Source organism: Mus caroli, chromosome 9 (genome assembly GCF_900094665.2).
Source record: "Mus caroli chromosome 9, CAROLI_EIJ_v1.1, whole genome shotgun sequence".
Lineage (NCBI taxonomy): Eukaryota > Metazoa > Chordata > Mammalia > Rodentia > Muridae > Mus > Mus caroli.
The window spans coordinates 2,223,792-2,230,810 of record NC_034578.1 but is presented as its reverse complement, the minus strand read 5'-3'; the positions used below and the strand labels follow the sequence as shown (position 1 = coordinate 2,230,810).

At 40.4% G+C, this 7,019-nt stretch overlaps 1 pseudogene; it reads right to left on the bottom strand.

Annotated features, from left to right (window-relative positions):
• Nucleotides 1–4,210: 4,210 nt before the first annotated feature.
• On the bottom strand, nt 4,211–5,882 carry LOC110302313 (annotated as a pseudogene).
• Nucleotides 5,883–7,019: the final 1,137 nt, after the last annotated feature.

Genomic DNA, 7,019 nt, shown 5'->3' with positions numbered 1-7,019 from the left:
GCCCCATAGGAGGAACAACAATATGAACTAACCAGTACCCCCAGAGATCCCTGGGACTAATCCACCAATCAAAGAAAACAAATGGTGTTACTCATGGTTCTAGCCGCATTAGTATTAGAGGATGGCCTAGTCAGTCATCAATGGGTGGAAAGGCTCTTGGTCCTTTGAAGGTTCTCTGCCCCAGTATAGGAGAATGCCAGGGCCAGGAAGAGGGAGTGGGTTGGTTGGGCACAAGTGGAGGGGGGAGGGAATAGGGGATTTTCAGAGGGGAAACTAGGAAAGGGGATAACATTTGAAATGAAAATAAAGAAAATATGTAAGAAAAAAGAAAAAAAGCTGTACCTTCAAGGAAAATAAATCAATTTTCCCATATTTTAATTGAGCTCAGACTACATGGTAGTTATTACCTCTGTTCAAAATCAAACATGTATTAGAAATACAGAAACCATTTTACTGATAAAGGTTTTAGTCTAAGAATAAAAAAGCAAAATTTAGTTTTAGTTACTGCAGAGATCAAAAGATCAAGTATTAGCAGGTTTTTATCACTTCCTACCTGGTTTCCTAAGGTTTTCTTTGTGATGAATTCAAGTGATCAGTAAGCTCTTGCCCAGAACCATAATCAGCATTGGCAGCTCTCTCAAAAGCACTAACAGCTTCCTTTCTTGTCTGCCATTTGAGTCAACCTGGCTAAAAATAGTGTTCTTACATTTATCTTTAAAATTAAAGAAAGGTGATCTTGTTTAAACCCAATTGCTTTTACGAACCCCATTCCTTTTGAAGTCAATCTTTTAACAATTGGCATAAACTCTACTGATAAAAAACTATGACAGGGCATTTGAGCCTGAATATGACAGATTTAATTTGGAAATAAATAGAGGCATTTATAATAAAGCAATATTAAGGGAAAGCAAACAGATCCATTTACCAACAGTGGAGCATTCGTTGTACAGGATGCCATGATTCCAGGAGACTAGATTTCTGTGAACTTTTTGCCTCAGGACAGCACCCAGGTTTTGGCAGCCTGTTGCGCTTGTCACTACTGGAGTGGATGTAGTAATTGGATATCATGCTTAGAAGCCTGGATGCAATTAGCTCTTAGATATTGTTCTCTATCACTTACCATTGCTCTTTCTTTTCCAGAAGAACTATATTATTGCTGTCTCTCAAACATGATGTCATTCTCACTTGAACAGGAGTCATCATATATCTATCATTTCTTGTAGAATACCTTCTAGCTTTTTTCTACTGCCTACATGTCTGATTTATACGGCACAATTTTACATCACCCTATCTGCTCCTTCCCTCTTTCTCAACTCTCTCCCTAACTCCTTCCCTCTGTCCTTTCTTTCTTCCTTCTATTTTCTTTCCTTGCTTCTTTCCTGTCTTCCCTCCTTCTTTCCTACCTTCCTTCCTGTCCTGACCTTCAGGAGGGTCAAACAGGGACTTGAGGGGTCACCTGGAAGAGAATGGGGGAACAGGAAACACAAAGAATGGACAGCAAGTCTGATGATCAAGCTGACAAATTTTTATTTTTCCCACACAGGTTATATACTCATAGGATCAAGAAGGAGGGTGGAGCGTGGTCATTATGTCTCTGGGTAATGCACCTGTTCCCAGGAACAGGATATTGACTGGGTAAACAGCTCAGCAGGAAGATCAGAACAGAATGGGTTATTAGACACTTTTCCACAAGATTTATAGCTATTTGTTCTCTGCTGACTTCAGGAGCTATGTCTATTTGTATTCCCCTGGGCTAGTACTTTCCCACAAAGGCCAAGACTTTATGCCAGCAAGCACTTAAGGCAGTAAATGTTCAAATAATGTCACTCCCAATACCTTCCTATTTGTATTCCAATATCATTTATCAGATTGTGTCTCTTTGATGAACCATTCCCAAATTTAGCAACTGTAACTCTTGGTCTTAATCCCTTTTGTCTGTTTTAAAAACCTATTTTTATGGGAGATGCCTGTTTAAAGTGTTAAAGAAAAATTTCTGGTCAGGGTATGTGTGTGTGTGTGGCGTGGGGGCTTCAGGCATTCCTATTTGTTGCTACTTTTCCTGCCTTAGCACCTACAACCACACATAAATATTTACAAAATAAGTGATAGCTGGTAGCTAAATCAAGTAGCGTATATCTGTTGTATTAATAAAATTGGTTATGCACTGTTTTCAGCTGAACAAATTCAGGATGAACCTGTAACTTCATAGCTGTGCTTATGCAGTCAGTGCAGATACATTGAAGTGGACCATCAGAATTAAGCTATATTCAGTATTATTCTATAAATATTAGAGATTTTTTTGTATTTTAGAAATAACCTTGTTATTTGCTCTACACTTAGGCTGAGATCTATTGAACTCAAATCACAGCTACATTCATGCCACAGAAAGAAATATCTCAGGTAATGTGATAGAGATTAGCTATCAGAAGCCAAAATAAAGTAACTCTTTATGTTTTTAACTATTATTATTACATGGACCAATGCTGAGACAAATTTGAAGAAATCCAACGTTGTATATGTGAAAATTGAAAATTTTAGAGCACTGTAGAGAGGGAAATTCTTCATAGTATTAATCACATATTGAAACAATGCAATGCTGGTGGACCTATATTTCTAAATCTAGATGGCTATAAATACATAGCAGTTTAGCTAATAGATATATAATGAAAGGGGGGCTTTAAAGGGAGAGTCTAGTCATTCATTGTAGCACACATCTATTTTCTCATGACTCAGCAGGTGACGCAGGGTGTTAGCAAGTTCAAGGCTGTCCTACATTAATATATGTGGACTAGATAAAACTGTCTTGTCTCAGACAAAAAGAAAACATAATGACCTAAGAAAATTCTAAATGCTGAGGTAATTTAATAGCAATAGAATTGGGCTAGAGTCATGGATTTGCTATTATTGCAGAGGAACTGAGTTCCATTCCCAACAGCCATGTTCACTGGCTTGTAAGATGGATATCTTCTTTTGTCCTCCACAGGCACCTTCACTCATGTAGTATATAAACAAACAAGCAGGAACATGCATGCATACATTGAAAAACTAATTTTAAAAAGACAAAAAAATGAGTTTGAATACACAGAGGCTACTTAAATCTGAGTTTAGTAGTGCATTCTACAAACTTAGTACTCCTGTGCTGGAAGGTAGACACAGTTAGGAGGACTCCTGAAGCTTACCACGATCTATCTAGGCCAGGTATGATAGCACATGCATTTAAGTAAAACATTCGAGAGATGGGGCATGTGGTATGAGGAATGGCAGAGACAGGTAGAATCTATGAATTTGATGCAAGCCTGGTCTACATAAGAATTCCAGGACAGCCAGTGAAGATTGGCTTCAAAATAAAACAAAGAAAGAATGAAATTGTGTTTGACACAACTGCAGTATAATGATAACCTGTGAGCTATAAGAAAAAGTTATGTACAAAGCTGGTAAAATGTGTGGGCATGAATACTATTGCAAAGAGTCTTTTTAAGTGTTAAGTACAAGTCAGAATTAGGAGTACTTATCCAAGTTCACAATTCACTTAATTTTTATATTTTTAAAGAATATATCTTAACTAACATTTTAATGCAAAATGTTGATTTAATTCTTTTTATATCAAAGAAGAGATACATAGTTTTAGAACCTTCATTTTTAATTTTTCTCTTCTTTTCTTTTCTTTTTTAACAGTAACAAATTCTGCTTCAATATCTCAAATATCTCTTTAGATGGAAGATGCAAAATAACACTGAGATCTGAAGACAAGCACGTCTTGCTCAGAGAAAATCTGATTGGAACGAAGGCACCAGAAACCGTATTCTGTTGGATTACATGTAAACACAAATGGAGAGACTTTCATAGTGAAGCAGGAATTTCTATATCATTTTATAGACATACCCCATGGACAGGAGATTGCCTTTTTTGTTGACCCTCTGCCTCCATATCTTTACAGTGTAGTGTACTGTACCTGATGCAGGGAGACAAGGGCCCACATAGCAGCAATTAAATAGGGTAAGAGAATGAACAATGCAGGCTGTCGGGTCTGCTTTCCTTTTCGCCCTCACCATGGCAGTGCCTCACAAATGGCTGTTTATTAAGTTGGAAGTAAAAAAATCATGAACAAGTCCTAAAAGGCCCAAGCAAATGCATTGTTCCTGTCTATGTCCTTCAATCAGGTGGTGTAGACATGTCCTGGGGGAGGGACATGCCACATCTTTCCATCTTTCTAGGTGATGACAGTGGACGCAGTGTGGCTGGCCCTCTCCTAGAGCTGCAACACTTTCAGACCAATGGAGACCAGGGTCGCCAGCATGACCTGGGGGTCCTGGTTGATCTTGGCAACGTCCTTCTCATAGCTATCAATATATAGCCAGATGGTAGCCCCTGCATTCCCGGTGCCACTCAGTCTGAAGATGATCCGAGAATCATCTGAAAAAATAAGTTGTAAGCCCTGGTTCACTATATTCAAAGTTATCAGCTTTCTCTGCAGTGTAGATTTTATCATTTGTTGAGAACTGCTTCCTCACAAAAGAGTGGTCCAGCATCAGGGACTTCAGGTCCTTCATCATTTTGCTTGCACCCTCAGCTTCCACCTCCTCGTAGTCATACCTGGAACAGAAGTTCTGACCAAACTTCTGCCAGTGGTCTTTGAAGATGTCTTCCACACTCTATTTGCAGGTGGCCATAATTGAGAGTTAAGCCAGGACAGTCCACAGTCCATCTTTCTCTCGGATGTGCTCTGAACCCGTCCCAAAGCTCTCCTTTCCACAGAGGGATAGCTTGCTTACATCCATTACCCCCCCCCCCCAAAAAAAAACAACTTCCAACCAATTGGGGTCTCATACAAAGTGATCTTTGTGGTGTTTGCTACCCTGTCCAGAGCACCACTTGTGGGCATGCTGTGTGCAAAGCCACGGACCCCATCTGTTGTAAAAGTGGAATGCTGACTATGTTGGCAGTGATGATGTCCAGAAAGTCCAAAGGATTCACAAAGAACCTGTGCTTGCCCAGAATCATGTTTTGATCCCCATCACTGTCAAAGGCAGCCCCGAAATCATGCTCTCCTGACTTCATGGTCTCCACCACCTCAGCAGCATAGGTTGGGGACAGGGTGGTGGCCTCCAAAATCCTCCAGGGGAACACAGTTCTCCACTGAGTTTGCAGGGGGCACTACGTTCTTCACAGAGGATCTTCTTTAGGTATGGTCCCACAACTCCATGCATGGAGTCTGTGCAGATCATCAATCTGTTTGGACCAGAAAGAAGCTCCGTCAGCGAAATTTTCGTTGAAATCGAAGATGTTTCTCAGCATTGTGGCATTCTCCACTGAGCCCACAATCTCCACTGTGAAGGGCTTGAACTTGTTTCAAACTGCAGTTTTCCAGAACACTGAAGTCTACCTTCAGATCAGGGCAAATAGCAGGGTCTTTGATTGTCTTGCTGATTTTGAAAATTCTACCAGTGATTGCTTCTGGAGCAGGACCTCCATTAGAAATATTGAATTTAATTTCAAGATCTCCATTGGGCCCTCCTGGATTGTGGCTGGCTGTCAGAATGATCCCACCAATGGCTTTGGTTTTCTTGATGATGCAGGATATAGCAGAGGTGGAGAGGATTCCATTCTGTCCAATAACCAGGCAACCAATCCCGTTGGCTGCAGCAGTAAGTACGATGAGCTGGATGTGCCTCTGTCATGGCCATCCCGCCCACAACCAGCTTGGCCTCCTGCCTCAGCCCCGGATCCACGGTGAAGACAATGCTCTGGATGAAATTTTCCACATAGTTGGCATTGCTCTGGAACACCTTCACTCACTTCTGAAACCTGCTGGTATCCAGCTACTGATCCAGGTATGCCTGCGTCTTCACTGACAGGATCTTCACCATGGTGGTGGTTGGGTGCGAGGCAACAGTGGCTACTGCTTTGGCTGCTGCAGAGGGATCCTTAATTTTTCTTAATAAGTAAATAACCCTTGATAAACTGTTTACATAAGAAAAGGGTGAAGCAGAGACTGAAGGAATGACCATGCAGAGACCTGGGGATCCATCCCATATACAGCCACCAAGCCCAGACAATTTTGGATGCCAACAAGAGCTTACTGACAGGAGCTGTCTCATGAGAGGCTCTGCCAATGCCTGACAAATACAGAAGTGGATGCTCTCTATCATCCATTGGTCAGAGCACAGGGTCAATAGAGGAGCTAGAGAAAGTACCCCAGGGAGGTGAAAGGGTTTGCAGCCCCATAGGAGGAACAACAATATGAACTAACCAGTACCGTCATAGCTCCCTGGGACTAAACCACCAACCAAAGAAAACACATGGTGGGACTCATGGCTCTAGCTGCATATGTAGCAGAGGATGGCCTAGTTGATTATTAATGGGAGGAGAGGCCCTTGGTCCTGTGAAGCTTCTATGCCCTAGTATAGGGGAATGCCAGAGCCACAAAGTAGGAGTGGGTGGGTTAGTGAGCAGCAGGAGACAGGGAGGGAATAGGGTAATATCAGAGGGGGAACAAAGAAAAGGGATAACATTAGAAATGTAAATAAAGAAAATATCTAATAAAAAATCTAAAAAGAAAAAAAAAGAAATTAACAATGCTCATTACTTCCTCATTTAAAGTTTTTAAAAAAATTAACCCATAATACTCTTTTACCAAAGCACAAATGCACTTAAACTTGAATTAAACGATTGAGGTTTGTGTATATACATATGTGTGTGTGTGTGTGTATGTGTGTATATATATATATATATATATATATATATATATGGGTGTGGGTGTGTGTTTATGTACTTGTGTATATGTGTGTTTATTCGGTGTACAAATGTACATGAAATGAAAGGACAGTGATCATCAAAATATATTTTTAATTCTGATAAAATTAAAATGGAGAGCTCGCTATAATGCACATTCCTATTCAGTACCTTTGTCTTATTTATTTCATTACTTAATCCCTCTGATTCAGGCCCTTTTCTTTACCAATACCATTCTTGATCACATGCCAATTCTGATTTAATGGAAAGGCTTTCTTAGTGAGATT